Below are 14,025 nucleotides of genomic sequence, written 5' to 3'. Positions count from 1 at the left end.
AGTTGAAAACTTCCCTAAAATGGGGAAGGAAATAGCCACCCAAGTCCAAGAAACCCCTAGAGTCCCAAACAGGATAAACCCAAAGCAAAACACCCCAAGACACATATTAATCAAATTAACAAAGATCAAACACAAAGAATAAATATTAAAAGCAGCAAGGGAAAAACAACAAATAACACACAAGGGGTTCCCATAAGGATAACAGCTGATCTTTCAAAAGAAACGCTTCAGTCCTAAAGGGAAAGAAAATAACCTATAGCTCAGATTACCGTACCCAGCAAGGATCTCATTCAAATATGAAGGAGAAATCAAAAGCTTTACAGACAAGCGAAAGCTGAGAGAATTCACCTCCACCAAACCAGCTCTTCAACAAATGCTAAAGGATCTACTCTAGACAGGAAACACAGAAAGGGTGTATAAGATCAGATCAGATCAGATCAGTCGCTCAGTCATGTCCGACTCTTTGCGAACCCATGAATCACAGCACGCCAGGCCTCCCTGTCCATCACCAACTCCTGGAGTTCACTCAGACTCACGTCCATCGAGGCCGTGATGCCATCCAGCCATCTCATCCTCTATCGTCCCCTTCTCCTCCTGGCCACAATCCCTCCCAGCATCAGAGTCTTTTCCAATGAGTCAACTCTTCGCATGAGGTGGCCAAAGTACTGGAGTTTCAGCTTTAGCATCATTTCTTCCAAAGAAATCCCAGGGCTGATCTCTTTCAGAATGGACTGGTTGGATCTCCTTGCAGTCCAAGGGACTCTCAAGAGTCTTCTCCAACACCACAGTTCAAAAGCATCAATTCTTTGGCGCTCAGCCTTCTTGACAGTCCAACTCTCACATCCATACATGACCACAAGAAAAACCATAGCCTTGACTAGACGGACCTTTGTTGGCAAGGTAATGTCTTTGCTTTTGAATATACTATCTAGGTTGGTCATAACTTTCCTTCCAAGGACTAAGCATCTTTTAATTTCATGGCTACAGTCACCTTCTGCAGTGATTTTGGAGCCCAGAAAAATAAAGTCTGACACTGTTTCAACTGTTTCCCCATCTATTTCCCATAAAGTGATGGGACCGAATGCCATGATCTTCGTTTTCTGAATGTCGAGCTTTAAGCCAACTTTGTCACTCTCCACTTTCACTTTCATCAAGAGGCTTTTGAGTTCCTCTTCACTTTCTGCCATAAGGGTGGTGTCAACTGCATATCTGAGGTTATTGAGATTTCTCCCGGCAATCTTGATTCCAGCTTGTGTTTCTTCCAGTCCAGCGTTTCTCATGATGTACTCTGCATAGAAGTTAAATAAGCAGGGTGACAATATACAGCCTTGATGTACTCCTTTTCCTATTTGGAACCAGTCTGTTGTTCCATGTCCAGTTCTAACTGTTGCTTCCTGACCTGCATACAGATTTCTCAGGAGGCAGGTCAGGTGGTCTGGTATGCCCATCTCTTTCAGAATTTTCCACACTTTATTGTGATCCACACAGTCAAAGGCTTTGGCATACTCAATAAAGCAGAAATAGATGTTTTTCTGGAACTCTCTTGCTTTTTGCATGATCCAGCGGGTGTTGGCAATTTGGTCTCTGGTTCCTCTGCCTTTTCTAAAACCAGCTTGAACATCAGGAAGTTCACGGTTCACATATTGCTGAAGCCTGGCTTGGAGAATTTTGAGCATTACTTTACTAACGTGTGAGATGAGTGCAATTGTGCGGTAGTTTGAGCATTCTTTGGCATTGCCTTTCTTTGGGATTGGAATAAAAATGGACCTTTTCCAGTCCTGGGGCCACTGCTGAATTTTCCAAATTTGTTGGCATATTGAGTGCAGCACTTTCACAGCATCATCTTTCAGGATTTGGAATAGCTCAACTGGAATTCCATCACCTCCACTAGCTTTGTTCGTAGTGATGCTTTCTAAGGCCCACTGGACTTCACATTCCAGGATGTCTGGCTCTAGGTCAGTGATCACACCATCGTGATTATCTGGGTCGTGGAGATCTTTTTTGTACAGTTCTTCTGTGTATTCTTGCCACCTCTTCTTAATATCTTCTGCTTCTGTTAGGGCCATATCATTTCTGTCCTTTATCGAGCCCATCTTTGCATGAAATGTTCCTTTGGTATCTCTAATTTTCTTGAAGAGATCTCTAGTCTTTCCCATTCTGTTGTTTTCGCCTATTTCTTTGCATTGATCGCTGAAGAAGGCTTTCTTATCTCTTCTTGCTATTCTTTGGAACTCTGCATTCAGATGTTTATATCTTTCCTTTTCTCCTTTGCTTTTTGCTTCTCTTCTTTTCACAGCTATTTGTAAGGCCTCCCCAGACAGCCATTTTGCTTTTTTGCATTTCTTTTCCATGGGGATGGTCTTGATCCCTGTTTCCTGTACAATGTCACGAACCTCATTCCATAGTTCATCAGGCACTCTATCTATCAGATCTAGGCCCTTAAATCTATTTCTCATTTCCACTGTATAATCATAAAGGATTTGATTTAGGTCATACATGAATGGTCTAGTGGTTTTCCCTACTTTCTTCAATTTAAGTCTGAATTTGACAATAAGGAGTTCATGGTCTGAGCCACAGTCAGCTCCCAGTCTTGTTTTTGCTGACTGTATAGAGCTTCTCCATCTTTGGCTGCAAAGAATATAATCAATCTGGTTTCAATGTTGACCATCTGGTGATGTCCATGTATAGAGTCTTCTCTTGTGTTGTTGGAAGAGGGTGTTTGCTATGACCAGTGTGTTCTCTTGGCAAAACTCTATTAGTCTTTTCCCTGCTTCATTCCGTATTCCAAGGCCAAATTTGCCTGTTATTCCAGGTGTTTCTTGACTTCCTACTTTTGCATTCCAGTCCCCTATAATGAAACGGACATCTTTTTGGGGTGTTAGTTCTAAAAGGTCTTGTAGGTCTTCATAGAACCATTCAACTTCAGCTTCTTCAGTGTTACTGGTTGGGGCATAGACTTGGATCACTGTGATTTTGAATGGTTTGCCTTGGAAACGAACAGAGATCATTCTGTCATTTTTGAGATTGCATCCAAGTACTGCATTTTGGACTCTTTTGTTGACCATGGCCACTCCATTTCTTCTGAGGGATTCCTGCCCACAGTAGTAGATATAATGGTCATCTGAGTTAAATTCACCCATTCCAGTCCATTTCAGTTCGCTGATTCCTAGAATGTCTACATTCACTCTTGCCATCTCTTGTTTGACCACTTCCAATTTGCCTTGATTCATGGACCTGACAGTCCAGGTTCCTATGCAATATTGCTCTTTACAGCATCGGACCTTGCTTCTATCACCAGTCACATCCACAGCTGGGTATTGTTTTTGCTTCGGCTCCATCCCTTCATTCTTTCTGGAGTTATTTCTCCACTGACCTCCAGTAGCATATTGGGTACCTACTGACCTAGAGAGTTTCTCTTTCAGTATCCTATCATTTTGCCTTTTCATACTGTTCGTGGGGTTCTCAAGGCAAGAATACTGAAGTAGTTTGCCATTCCCTTCTCCAGTGGACCACATTCTGTCAGATCTCTCCACCAAGACCCACCCATCTTGGGTTGCCCCACGGGCAAGGCTTAGTTTCATTGAGTTAGACAAGGCTGTGGTCCTAGTGTGATTAGATTGACTAGTTTTCTGTGAGTATGGTTTCAGTGTGTTTGCCCTCTGATGCCCTCTTGCAACATCTACCGTCTTACTCGGGTTTCTCTTACCTTGGGCTTGGGGTATCTCTTCACGGCTGCTCCAGCAAAGCACAGCCATTGCTCCTTACCTTGGACGAGGGGTATCTCCTCACCGCCACCCTTCCTGACCTTCAAGCGTGTATAAACTCGAACCCAAAACAATAAAGTAAATGACAATGGGATCATACTTATCAATAATTACATTAAATGTAAATGGTTTGAATGCCCCAACCAAAAGAAAAAGACTGGCTGAATGGATACAAAATAAGACTCCTATATATGTTGTCTACAAGAGACCCACCACGAAACAAGGGATACATACAGACTGAAAGTGAAAAGCTGGAAAAAGATATTCCATTCAAACAGAGACCAAAAGAAAGCAGGAGTAGCAATACTCATATCAGATAAAATAGACTTTGAAACAAAGGCTGTGAAAAGAGACAAAGATGGACACTACATAATAATCAAAGTATCAATCCAAGAAGAAGATATAAAAATCATAACTATATGTGCACCCAACATAGGAGCGCCACAATATATAAGACAAATGCTAACAAGAATGAAAGGGGAAATTAACAATAACACAATAATAGTGGGAAACTTTAATACCCCATTCACACCTATGGATAGATCAACTAAACAGAAAATTAACAAGGAAACACAAACTTTAAATGATACAATAGACCAGTTAGACCTAGTTGATATCGATAGGATATTTCACCCCAAAACAATGAATTTCACCTTTTTCTCAAGCACACATGGAACCTTCTCCAGGATAGATCACATCCTGGGCCATAAATCTAGCCTTGGTAAATTCAAAAAAACTGAAATCATTCCAAGCATCTTTTCTGACCACAATGCAGTAAAATTAGATCTCAATTACAGGAGAAAAACTTAAAAATCCCAACATATGGAGGTTGAATGACATGCTGCTGAATAACCAACAAATCACAGAAGAAATAAAAAAAAGAAATCAAAATATGCACAGAAACGAATGAAAATGAAAACACAACAACCCAAAACCTATGGGACACTGTAAAAACAGTACTAATGGGAAGGTTCATAGCAATACAGGCTTACCTCAATAAACAAGAAAAAAGTCAAATAAATAATCTAACTCTACACCTAAAGCAACTTGAAAAGGAAGAAATTATGAATCCCAGGGTTAGTAGAAGGAAAGAAATCTTAAAAATTAGAGGAGAAATAAATGCAAAAGAAACAAAAGAGACCATAGCAAAAATCAACAAAGCCAAAAGCTGGTTCTTTGAGAAGATAAATAAAATTGACAAACCATTAGCCAGACTCATCAAGAAACAAAGGGAGAAAAATCAAATCAATAAAATTAGAAATGAAAATGGAGAGATCACAACAGACAATACAGAAATACAAAGGATCATAAGAGACTATTATCAGCAACTACATGCAAATAAAATGGACAACTTGGAAGAAATGGACAAATTCTTAGAAAAGTACAACTTTCCAAAACTGAACCAGGGAAAAATAGAAAATCTTAATAGACCCATCACAAGCACGGAAATTGAAACTGTAATCAGAAATCTTCCAACAAACAAAAGCCCAGGACGAGACGGCTTCACAGCTGAATTCTACCAAAAATTTAGAGAAGAACTAATACCTATCCTACTCAAACTCTTCCAGAAAATTGCAGAGGAAGGTAAACTTCCAAACTCATTCTATGAAGCCACCATCACCCTAATACCAAAACCTGACAAAGATGCCACAAAAAAAGAAAACTACAGGCCAATATCACTGATGAACATAGATGCAAAAATCCTTAACAAAATTCTAGCAAACAGAATCCAACAACATATTAAAAAGATCATACATCATGACCAAGAGGGCTTTATCCCAGGGATGCAAGTATTCTTCAATATCTTCAAATCAATCAATGTAATATACCACATTAACAAATTGAAAAATTAAAACCATATGATTATCTCAATAGATGCAAAGAAAGCCTTTAACAAAATTCAACATCCATTTATGATAAAAACCCTTGAGAAAGCAGGCATAGAAGGAACATACCTCAACATAATAAAAGCTATATATGACAAACGCTTAGCAAACATTATCCTCAATGGTGAAAAATTGAAAGCATTTCCCCTGAAGTCAGGAACAAGACAAGGGTGCCCACTCTCACCACTACTATTCAATATAGTTTTGGCCACAGCAATCAGAGCAGAAAAAGAAATAAAAGGAATCCAGATTGGAAAAGAAGAAGTAAAACTCTCACTATTTGCAGATGACATGATCCTCTACATAGAAAACCCTAAAGACTCCACCAGAAAATTACTAGAGCTAATCAATGAATATAGTAAAGTTGCAGGATATAAAATCAACAGACAGAAATCCCTTGCATTCCTATATACTAACAATGAGAAAACAGAGAAATTAAGGAAACAATTCCATTCACCATTGCAACGAAAAGAATAAAATACTTAGGAATATATCTACCTAAAGAAACAAAAGACATATATATAGAAAACTATAAAACACTGGTAAAAAAAAAAAAAATCAGAGAAGACACAAATAGATGGAGAAATATACCGTGTTCATGGATCGGAAGAATCAATATAGTGAAAATGAGTATACTACCCAAAGCAATCTATAGATTCAATGCAATCCCTACCAAGCTACCAATGGTATTTTTCAGAGAACTAGAACAAATAATTTCACAATTTGTATGGAAATAAAAAAAAAAAACCTCTAATAGCCAGAGCAATCTTGAGAAAGAAGAATGGAACTGGAGGAATCAACCTGCCTGACTTTAGGCTCTACTACAAAGCCACAGTCATCAAGACAGTATGGTACTGGCACAAAGATAGAAATATAGATCAATGGAACAAAATAGAAAGACCAGAGATAAATCCATGCACCTATGGACACCTTATCTTTGACAAAGGAGGCAAGAATATACAATGGAGAAAAGACAATCTCTTTAACACGTGGTGCTGGGAAAACTGGTCAACCACTTGTAAAAGAATGAAACTAGAACACTTTCTAACACCATACACAAAAATAAACTCAAAATGGATTAAAGATCTAAACACAAGACCAGAAACTATTAAACTCCTAGAGGAAAACATAGGCAAAACACTCTCTGACATACACCACAGCAGGATCCTCTGTGACCCACCTCCCAGAAAGGTGGGTGCTTTTATTGGAAATAAAAGCAAAATTAAACAAATGGAACCTAATTAAAATTAAAAGCTTCTGCACAACAAAGGAAACTATAAGCAAGGTAAAAAGACAGCCTTCAGAATGGGAGAAAATAATAGCAAATGAAACAACGGATAAAGAATTAATCTCAAAAATATACAAGAAACTCCTGCAGCTCAATTCCAGAAAAATAAATGACCCAATCAAAAAGTGGGGCAAAGAACTAAATATACATTTCTCCAAAGAAGACACACAGATGGCAACAAACACATGAAAAGATGCTCAACATCACTCATTATCAGAGAGAGGCAAATCAAAGCCACAATGAGGTACCATTTCACGCCAGTCAGAATGGCTGCTACCCAAAAGTCTACAAGCAATAAATGCTGGGGGGTGGTGTGGAGAAAAGGGAACCCTCTTACACTGTTGGTGGGAATGCAAACTAGTACAGCCACTATGGAGAACAGTGTGGAGATTCCTTAAAAAACTGGAAATAGAACTGCCATACGATACGACCCAGCAATCCCACTGCTGGGCATACATACCGAGGAAACCAGAAGGGAAAGAGACACGTGTACCCCAGTGTTCACTGAAGCACTGTTTATAATAGCCAGGACATGGAAGCAACCTAGATGTCCATCAGCAGATGAATGGATAAGAAAGCTGTGGTACATATACACAATGGATTATTACTCAGCCATTAAAAAGAATACATTTGAATCAGTTCTAATGAGGTGGATGAAACTGGAGCCTATTATACAGGGTGAAATAAGCCAGAAAGAAAAACACCAATACAGTATACTAATGCATATGCACGGAATTTAGAAAGAAGGTGACGTTCCAAAACAAGACCAGGAGCTGACTGTGGCTCAGATCATGAACTCCTTATTGCCAAATTCAGACTTAAATTGAAGAAAGGTGGGAAAACCACTAGACCATTCAGGTATGACCTAAATCAAATCCTTTACGACTATACAGTGGAAGTGAGAAATAGATTTAAGGGCCTAGATCTGATAGAGTGCCTGATGAACTATGGAATGAGGTTCGTGACATTGTACAGGAGACAGGGATCAAGACCATCCCCATGGAAAAGCAATGCAAAAAAAGCAAAATGGCTGTCTGGGGAGGCCTTACAAATAGCTGTGAAAAGAAGAGAAGCAAAAAGCAAAGGAGAAAAGGAAAGATATAAACATCTGAATGCAGAGTTCCAAAGAATAGCAAGAAGAGATAAGAAAGCCTTCCTCAGGGATGAATGCAAAGAAATAGAGGAAAACAACAGAATGGGAAAGACTAGAGATCTCTTCAAGAAAATTAGAGATTCCAAAGGAACATTTCATGCAAAGATGGGCTCGATAAAGGACAGAAGTGGTATGGACCTAACAGAAGCAGAAGATATTAAGAAGAGGTGGCAAGAATACACAGAAGAATTGTACAAAAAAGATCTTCAGGACCCAGATAATCATGATTGTGTGATCACTCATTTAGAGCCAGACATCCAGGAATGTGAAGTCAAGTGGGCCTTAGAAAGCATCACTACGAACAAAGCTAGTGGAGGTGATGGAATTCCAGTTGAGCTATTCCAAATCCTGAAAGATGATGCTGTGAAAGTACTGCACTCAATATGCTAGCAAATTTGGAAAACTCAGCAGTGCCACAGGACTGGAAAAGGTCCGTTTTCATTCCAATCCCTATAAAGGCAATGCCAAAGAATGTTCAAACTACCGCACAATTGCACTCATCTCACACGCTAGTAAAGTAATGCTTAAAATTCTCCAAGCCAGGCTTCAGCAATATGTGTACCATGAACTTCCTGATGTTCAAGCTGGTTTTAGAAAAGGCAGAGGAACCAGAGACCAAATTGCCAACATCCACTAGATCATGGAAAAAGCAAGAGACTTCCAGAAAAACATCTATTTCAGCTTTATTGACTATGCCAAAGCCTTTGACTGTGTGGATCACAATAAAGTGTGGAAAATTCTGAAAGAGATGGGAATACCAGACCACCTGATCTGCCTCTTGAGAAATCTGTATGCAGGTCAGGAAGCAACAGTTAGAACTGGACATGGAACAACAGACTGGTTCCAAATAGGAAAAGGAGTACGTCAAGGCTGTATATTGTCACCCTGCTTATTCAACTTCTATGCAGAGTACATCATGAGAAACGCTGGACTGAAAGAAACACAAGCTGGAATCAAGATTGCCGGGACAAATATCAATAACCTCAGATATGCAGATGACACCACCCTTATGGCAGAAAGTGAAGAGGAACTCAAAAGCCTCTTGATGAAAGTGAAAGTGGAGAGTGACAAAGTTGGCTTAAAGCTCAACATTCAGAAAACGAAGATCATGGCATCTGGTCCCATCACTTTATGGGAAATAGATGGGGAAACAGTTGAAACAGTGTCAGACTTTATTTTGGGGGGCTCCAAAATCACTGCAGATGGTGACTGCAGCTTACTCCTTGAAAGGAAAGTTATGACCAACCTAGATAGCATATTCGAAAGCAGAGACATTACTTTGCCAACAAAGGTTCTTCTAGTCAAGGCTATGGTTTTTCCTGTGGTCATGTATGGATGTGAGAGTTGGACTGTCAAGAAGGCTGAGCACCAAAGAATTGATGCTTTTGAACTGTGATGTTGGAGAAGACTCTTGAGAGTCCCTTGGACTGCAAGGAGATCCAACCAGTCCATTCTGAAGGAGATCACCCCTGGGATTTCTTTGGAGGGAATGATGCTAAAGCTGAAACTCCAGTACTTTGGCCACCTCATGCAAAGAGTTGACTCATTGGAAAAGACTCTGATGCTGGGAGGGATTGTGGCCAGGAGGAGAAGGGGACGACAGAGGATGAGATGGCTGGATGGCATCACTGACTCGATGGACTTGAGTCTGGTTGAACTCCGGGAGTTGGTGATGGACAGGGAGGCCTGGCGTGCTGTGATTCATGGGGTCGCGAAGAGTCAGACACGAATGAGCGACTAAACTGAACTGAACAATAACCCTGTATGTGAGACAGCAAAAGAGACACAGGTGTATTGAATAGGCTTTTGGACTCTGTGGGAGAGGGGGAGGGCGGGATGATATGGGAGAATGGCATTGAAACATGTAAAATATCATATGTGAAATAAATCTCCAGTCCAGGTTTGATGCATGATATAGGATGCTGGGGCTGGTGCACTGGGATGTCCCAGAGAGATGGGATGGGGAGGGAGGTGGGAGGGGGGTTCAGGATGGGGAACACATGTACACTCATGGAGGATTCAAGTCAATGTATGGCAAAACCAATACAATATTGTAAAGTAAAATAAATAAATTAATTAATTAAAAATAAAATAAATATAATTTACTTTAAAAATTTTTTCACTTAAAAAAAAATAAAACCAGAAGTGGAATGCTAGGTTATTCTGTTTATTCTATGTAATTCTACATTTAATTTTTTGAGGAACTACCAAACTATTTCCAACAGCTTCTGTACCATTTTACATTCTCACCAGCAATACCCAACGTTTCTAATTTCCTCATATCCTCTTCCACACCTGTTATTTTCTGAGGGTTTTTCTTTTTTTTTAGAATAGCCACCCTAATGGTCGTGAAGTGCTATCTCATTGTAGTCTTCATTTCTGTTTCCCTCTGAGAAGTTATATTGAGCATATTTTTTGTGTGCTTTTTGGTCATCTATGTATCTTCTTTGAGAAAGACGTATTCAAGTTTCTTGCCCATTTTTTATTTAATTTGGGGGTTTTTTTGTTTCTGAGATGTAGGAGTTCTTTGTATATTCTAGATATTAATTTCTCATCATATATATATGTAATTTGTAAATGTCCTCTCCCATTCTGTGAATTGCCTTTTTACTATGTTGACAGTGTCTTTTAATACACAAAAGTTGTTTTTTTTTTTTTTTTTTTTTAATGAATTCCTATTTGCCTACTTTTTCTTGTTGACTGTGTTTTTGGTATCATACCCTTCCAAATCATTATCAAATCCAATGTCAAGAAGTTTTTCTCATGGATTTTCTTCTAAGAGTTTTATAGATTTAGCTCTTACATGCAGGTCTTTGATTCATTTTGAGCTAATTTTTGTGTATGTTATAAGGTAAGTGTCCAACTTTATTCTTTTGCCTGTGGATATCCAGTTTTCCCATTACCATCTGTTGAGAAGACTAAGGTTTCCCCATAGAATGGCCTTGGAAGTCTTATCAAAAGTTATTTTACCATATAGGCAATTTATTTCTGGGTTCTCTATTCTATCCCACTGACTATATGTAAGTCTTTATGCCAGTATTACACTTTTGATTATTGTAGCTTTGCTGTAACTTTTGAAGTCAGAAATATGAGATCTCCAACTTTGTTCATTACTTTTAAGATTATTTTGGCTATTTAAGGTCCCTTAAATTATATACTCTAGGCCCCCATCCTAGTCCCTGGCCTCTTAGAAAATTTTACTAATAAATGACTTACACACAGTCCTAATTTCAGTCTTTGCTTCTGGGAACCTAATCAGAGACAGCCTGTAGTACCTTGTGAAATGTCAAAACTCTCAGAGAGATTTCCCTGGATTCATCCAACCCAGCATTTAGCATGATGTATTCTGCATATAAATTAAATAAACAGGGTGACAATAGACAGCCTTGATGTACACCTTTCCCAATTTGGAACTAGTCCATTGTTCAATGTCTGATTCTAACTGTTGCTTCTTGACCTGCATATAGATTTCTCAGGAGGCAGGTATGGTGGTCTGGTATTCCCATCTCTTGAAGAATTTTCCACAGTTTGTTGTGATCCACACAGTCAAAGGCTTTGGTGTAGTCAATAAAGAAGTAGATGTTTTCCTGGAACTCTTTTGCTTTTTTCATGATCCAACAGATGTTGGCAATTTGATCTCTGGTTCCTCTGCCTTTTCTAAATCCAGCTTGAACATCTGAAAGTTCTCAGTTCACGTACTGTTGAAGCCTGGCTTGGAGAATTTTGAGCATCACTTTGCTAGTGTGTGAGATGAGTGCAATTGTGTGGTAGTTTGAACATTCTTTGGCAGAATCATCCTAAAACTGACCTTTTCCAGTCCTGGGGCCACTGCTGAGTTTTCCAAATTTGCTGGCATATTGAGTGCAGCACTTTCACAGCATCATCTTTCAGGATTTGAAATAACTCAACTGGAATTCCATCACCTCCACTAGCTTTGTTCATAGTGATGCTTCTAAGGCCCACTTGACTTCACATTCCAGGATGTCTGGCTCTAGGTGATTGATCACACTATCGTGGTTATCTGGGTCATGATGATCTTTTTTGTATAGTCCTTCTGTGTATTCTTGCCACCTCTTCTTAATATCTTCTGCTTCTGTTAGGTCCATACCATTTCTGTCCTTTATTGTGCTCATCTTTGCATGAAATGTTCCCTTGGTATCACTAATTTTCTTGAATTGAACCAGCCTAGTTCCTGGTATATAGTAAGCACTTAATATATATCTATTGGAGGAATAGGAGTATGAATTAATGAATTTACTCCTGAAATTTCAAAATAAAGTGTAAAGTAGATGACTTTTTTCATTGATGATATTAGCCTTTTAAACTAAAGTATCATCATGACAGTTTTATGAGTAAGAGGACATATTTTTAAATGACTTTTTAAAGGTACAGTTAGACACAGTACTACAGAAACACAGTACACAGTATCAGGGAATAAACTATTCCTGAAGCTCATTCCTTTTTGTCAAATCTACATACACCATCTGGCTCTGATTTATTCAGCTCCAAGCTGCTGTCTTTTTTTATTTTCCTTTTTTTCCTTTTCTTTCTTCTTTCTTTTTTTTTTTTTTTTTGGCTGAAATTTTCCTATATATTTCCATTATGTCATGTATTTTGTAACTATAGCTTGAATATCTGATTTCTTAGTACTCTCTGGACCAGAAAATCTGTTTTGGTTTAGATAAGCCTCATATTTGTAAGACAATGATATGATCAGTGTACCTGGGGACACTCTTTTTGCTGTTTTATCATTTATATAATGTAAACTTTCTGCAAGTTTGCAGGACACAAAGACTCTCTTTTCCAAAATATTATGCAAATACTAAAGATATCTTTTCCCCTTCAAGGGCCTATGAATGTTTGCAAACATTGGAGATTCTTACAATATTCCTTTGTAGGAAGCAGGAACAGAGACTTCGGAGAGGAATGAGGTATGGAGAGCCTGGGCCTGGGAGATGACTGCATTTCAGAAAATAATAAGAGGGTGAAGCATCTAAGAAAGCAGTTGCTCCTGACATGCAAAAGGTTTTGCTGGCCCCCTAGCCAAGAGAAAGGTCCTCATTGTATGAATGTGTGCTTTCCATGGATGTGTTCTTCACTCATATGCTCAAGGATTTGCTCTAGAAGAGGAGACAACAAACATTCTTAAAAAGGTCAGATAGTAAACACTTTAGGCTTTGCCAGCCATGTATTCAGAGAAGGCAATGGCACCCTTCTCCAGTACTCTTGCCTGGAAAATCCCATGGACGGAGGAGCCTGGTAGGCTGCAGTCCATGGGGTCGCTAAGGGTCAGACACGACTGAGCGACTTCACTCTCACTTTTCACTTTCATGCATTGGAGAAGGAAATGGCAACCCACTCCAGTGTTCTTGCCTGGAGAATCCCAGGGACGGGGGAGCCTGGTGAGCTGCCGTCTATGGGGTCGCACAGAGTCGGACACGACTGAAGCAACTTAGCAGCAGCAGCAGCAGCAGCAGCCGTGTACTGTCTCTGATGAATCTTCTTTGTTTTCTACAAACCTTTAAAAATATAAAAATGATTTCTAGCTTGATAGTGTGAACAAGACTCTCTTTGTCTGCCATAGTTTGCCAATCTCTGATTTAGAAGACAGGAGGGCAGAAAGGATGTTCCCTACCCACACTTCTAATGGTTTCCTTCATGGCTTCTTGTCTAAGCCTTATTATCTGCCCTTTCCCTAATAATATCACTTACCCATTCATTAGTGTGTGTCAGACCTTGTATCTGATATTTTAAAGTCATTGCAGAATCTCATTGACCAATCCTTTGAGATAAGTACTATTATCACCCTCATTTTATCCATGGGAAAACTGAGGCTTAAGGAAGTTAAGTAATATTCCCAAGTCCCCATTGCTAATAAGTCACAGTCAAGAATCAAAAGTAAGTCTATCTGATTCCAAATCTCTCTCATTTGTT

Source organism: Bos javanicus, chromosome 8, assembly GCF_032452875.1.
Source record: "Bos javanicus breed banteng chromosome 8, ARS-OSU_banteng_1.0, whole genome shotgun sequence".
NCBI lineage: Eukaryota > Metazoa > Chordata > Mammalia > Artiodactyla > Bovidae > Bos > Bos javanicus.
The sequence above is the reverse complement of the archived record's forward strand: the minus strand, read 5'-3'. Positions refer to the sequence as shown.